Source organism: Rhipicephalus sanguineus, chromosome 9 (assembly GCF_013339695.2).
Source record: "Rhipicephalus sanguineus isolate Rsan-2018 chromosome 9, BIME_Rsan_1.4, whole genome shotgun sequence".
In the NCBI taxonomy this organism is placed as follows: Eukaryota; Metazoa; Arthropoda; class Arachnida; order Ixodida; family Ixodidae; genus Rhipicephalus; species Rhipicephalus sanguineus.
Window position 1 is genome coordinate 20073161 of NC_051184.2, and position 4959 is coordinate 20078119.

Sequence of the window (4959 nt, forward strand, 5' to 3'; positions counted from 1 at the left end):
ATAGAATGCGTGCAACTACGAGCGCAAAACTGAGAAGACTCACGGACGCGCAGTCACTATCGACGTAAATTTTTAGGTCTGCTGCTCATTACGGCCTGCCTTTGGTCCCCTGCTTTCCGGGTGAAGGTGGCGAGTAAACAGTTCTTAGAATGCAACATCGGGGTTCCTGGGCCGCCATTATTGGCGTAAACCGGCGTGGCCATATATCCTCCCTGCACTCCGACAGCAGGGGCGTAGCCAAGGGGGGGGTTGGGGGGGTTCAACCCCCCCCCCCCGAAATTTTTCAGTTTTGCTTGCGTATATAGGCACGCACACATACAAACGCACGCACGAACATACATAAAGTATGGTTGAACCCCCCCGAAAAAAATTTCTGGCTACGCCCCTGTCCGACAGAGTAATGATATGAAGCAAGCAGGTTTGGCGCCCACCTTAGATGATTAGCGGGGGAGCCCCCCCCCCCCTTCTTGTGCGCACGCACATGATGACAACTAAACATACGGGTGTGGCAAAACTAAACATGACAACTGCAAATCCGAATGGGTTTCATGAAAAATCCGTATGGATTTCCTTGTGGCTTCGTGCTACAAGCGGGTGGTTGTCACTTTCCCTTTCGTAAACATGACAACGCACTAAACATGGTACTTCTGGCGCAATGCTTGAAACGTGTAGATGAGACAGAGGAAGAGAGAGATGAGCTCCAAACTACCAACTGTTTTATTGACAGTTGGTAGTGTGACAGGTGGTCGGTCTGACGTAACTCTTTGACGCATCTGCGCATGCTCCGAAGTTTTCTTGGCTTGCGGCTTTTGCTGTCAATAAACAGTTGGTGGTTTGGTCCTTCATCTGTCTCTTTCCCTGTCCTATCATCATGTTTCGAGCATCGCGCCAGAAATGACATGTTTAGCAAACCTAGGCACTGACTCGCCTAAGACCAAGTTATTCTATGACAACGTACGTTCCTATAGAGACAAGTGGCAAGGCAACCGATTTTTCAACCAGTGGAGCAAGATTGAAGGCCGTGCAACACAGGTATACGTGTCATCGTGTTTACTCTGCGAGAATGCCTCCGCTATCTCTCGATGCACTCGCGCTATCTCAGTAAGAGCCAGTGTTATCTTCCGCTTCGTTTCTGCTTGCGGTTAGAGTGGGTTCGATCGCGCTGCGAATTTCGGTGGGGGTCATTTAAGCGTCCCTAACTGTTCTTTGAAGTTAAGTGAGCGGTTCGGCTGCGATTAGAGTGTATAAATAATTAGCGCGACCGAAAATAAAAATAGCAGCGTCCTTCGTGCATTCGCCTAAGAAGAATGCACTTAAATAGGCTCGTTAATAGTCCTGTCCCGCCACGGTGGTCTTGCGGTTATGGTGCTCGACTGCTGACCCGAAGGTCGTGGGATCGAATCCTGGCTGCGGCGGCCGCATTTCGATGGAGGCTATATGATAGAGGCCCGCGTACGTAAATTTAGGTGCACGTTAAAGGACCCCAGGTGGTCGAAGTTTCCGGAGCCCTCCAATACGGCGTCCCTCACAACCATATCGAGGATCTGGGACGTGAAACCCCAACAATTATGTTGATAATCCTAAGGTACTTAGGCAGACATATTTCCAGCGGTCAAGAGGGCAATATGGCGGCGGCCTGGGATCTCTCGTCGGAAAGGGTGTACGGAAGCTGTAAGCATGGTGTGATTCCAGCATGGGAATGTGTAGTACTCACGCAATGAACCGTGTTGATTGAGGGATAAGTAATGCACGTACCTTTTGTGTCCACCGTCTGTACAGGGCGTTTAAGCTAACTTGCACACAGTATTAAAAAAACATATATACGCTCATAGTTAATTTACCAAATTTACATAGGCTTACCAACTAGCCCGGCTTAGCACTCTTTTGAAATATATACGCTAGGCGTGTCGAATTGGCCCATTATTTTGAGCCGTATGCAGGAAGTCAGGATATTTTCTTGCCAATCCGCCAAGCTGAGTAACAAAGATTGCTTAGTTAAATTTCAACCGGTAACTTTAGCGAAATATCTTCAATACAAAATATGTAGCACTTGTTCTGAAACGTCGGAATATTTCATCTATGCTAACTGCCAATCCACGAAGCTGGGTCATTAACAAAGATTGCTTAACTTTTACAATATACTAACACTAACAAAAAATATTCAGTAGAAAGGTTGTAACGTTTCTTCAGCAACGTCGGATTAGTTCATCTGCACTAAGATAACTGCCTTCTTTTTTTTTTCAGCTTTTCGTTAGAGTGCGCGAAATTTAAAAAATATATATATATATAGTTGGCGCAAGTTAGGTGAGACACTCTGCGACCTTGCACTCTGTGTGTCGCATCGGCGTAAAATATTGGCTCGTACACTTAGCTCACAGCCAGCACCACGTTTTGTGGCCAGGTTCGTAGCGACTGAGCGCAGTTGTCTTGAGCAATTGTGCATTTATCGGCTGTTATACGTTGTTTTGTTGATTTCGTGTTTCATTCTGGCACCGTACAGGCTTATACTCTGTGCCCTTCCGGCTCAAGACGACTTTGCGTCTTAAACCAATTGTTCCGCGGTCGGAGCGCGTTAATAATAATTATGAGGTCACTTTTTTTGTGGAGGACCAAAAGCCTCACAGGTGACCGGTCGATCGCATGGAAACGCAAACAACCAGAGGCGTCATTTACAGCGAGAAAACGGGAAAGGGGTGGGGGTGGGAGGGGGAGGGGAGTGTGTGATCGCCCGTAAATTAACGCGAAAGTCGCCACCCCATCCCCCCCACCCCTATCTGTATACCTTAGCGACCATAATCGAGAGCTTGAGAGTACTTTTTGTGGGACTAGTTGCAGAGTCGTAGCTTCTAAAGTGAGGACGCGAATCGGACTAAGGCGAAACGAAGGAGATGGGGCGAGTGAGTGAGTAAAACAACTTTATTGACGATCCGGCATAAAGGAGGGAAGGGGTAGGGGAATTAAAGCGAGACACTAGCGTGCTCGAACGTCCCGGAGCAGCAACCTACTCGCGTCAAACCCGTGGGGGCGCCGCTTTCGGCCGCTGGCGTTCCAAGATGCTAAGCACGTGCTGGACCACGTCTCTTTGGTTGCCTGGCTCACGGCTGATGACCTTGCTGCTGATGGCAGTTGGCATTGCTTCTTCTTGGCTGCCCGGCGGTGGCGCACAGTCCCAGGGGAGCGACATTTAATTAATGCGATTACGTTGCTGGAATGAGCCATGCGTAAAGACACTGCCGAGTTTTCACTGTTACGATGACGGAGTGACTTTTTGTGCTTACCTCAATGTGCAAGTTCGTTCAGCTTCCACCCACACACGGCAGCCACCGTTCATGTGCCCCCTTGCTCCCCTTCCCACCGTCCTTTAATCTTCGTAGGGATCCCACGGTTGTGCCATGGAGGGCAGCGCAACATGAAAAATCCTACGCTTCTCCGAACCTCGGTGCTTCGATAGTCTGTAGGCGCTTTGTCGATACGATTGTACGCCACCTTGCCCATGTATAGGTGCGCACAAGGGTCACTCTCCCCATAATCATAGGAGCAGGTCGTTGTTAGGACAAAAGACAGCCCGTTGTTCGCTTCATTTTTTTTTTTTTTTGCGTCCACAAGTAAACCTCCGATGGCTTTACACAAAATACAAGCCCCAAATACACCAAATTGCCAAGTGTGCCGTTACATACCGATTCTGTCCCACACATACTGGAACTGTTGTTTTCCTTCGAGCATGGCTCATACGCAATGCCAGAGATTGGCCAAGCAGGGGGTGAATTTTTCCAATATTTTCTTTAGTGTGTCATTCGTAGAAGCTATAATTAAGATATCGATGTACCAATTATTGGTAATGAAATATTTAAAGCAGGCAGAATTTAGCTAGGTATTATTTTAGACTGTCTGATGCCCCGGTGTATACCTCAACGCCATTCACTTTCCTCTAACGCACGCACATGCGAGGCCTGGGTTGCGAACCTGGGCAAAACCACCTCCTCGTGGACAACTCTCCTTCACCATATACTCACCACCTTGGGGGAGGTCAGTAAAACCTCAACCAAGAGCTCCGACCCGGGCATGGGTTTTGAAAATATTTTTTCCTCTCTGACGCCGCTTCCTCCTCGTGCTCCATTCTCTTGGCATAATTCCCATCATGCTCCCGTTTCAGTTTCTACGGCCGGGCTTCAATATTGTCACGTGACGCTGCCTCCTAGTTTTTTAGATGCGAAAGCATCTTATGCTCGGGGCAGTGTCCGTGCTGTGGCGCCCGCACCCATACTGCGCATGCGCCAACTCTCCCCCTTCTCCTCGCGTGAGCGCGAGGAGGTGGCGTAAGCGCTGCCTCAGCTTCGTTTCTCCTCTCCCGTTTCTCTCTCCGTCACAGCTTGCGTTCGTATATAATGCGGCGCGCGCTCACTCCCGTTGCATTCTCCTTCGCAACGGCGCTATGGAAGGCTCGCGAAGCTGAACGTAAACGGCAACGCCGGCAAACGAATCTCGAAGCTGCGAGGCTGAGAAAACGCGCGTTCGCTGTGCTTCCGTCATTCTCTCGGTGCAACGGTGTGCGAAACGACATGAACGTCAAGGTCGGCGCTAGTTGCAGCGGCAGCGCCACCGCCGCGGAGCAGAAGGAGGCTCCGGAAGCCGAACGTAAACGTCAGCGTCGGCAAGCGGTGATTCAAACGCCTCGACAAGCACTGTCTCATTATTGACATAAAAGATACCGAAACTCGGTGCGCACCCTCCCGCGATGCTTTCGCATCCCACCATGTTTTTTTTTTTCCTCCTTCGTGCGTGCAACACACGTAAAATGACAATCGGTGAAACATTAGTTACTACTAACAGACAAGAAAGCGAAGGAATTCTAAGTCTTGTCTGCTAGTGCTAATTAATGTTGCGTCTAGCAAAGAAAGACAAGCCCTTAAAGTTTTCCTTCAATCGATGAAACAGCAACACCGCCAAGAGGGCTTTTTT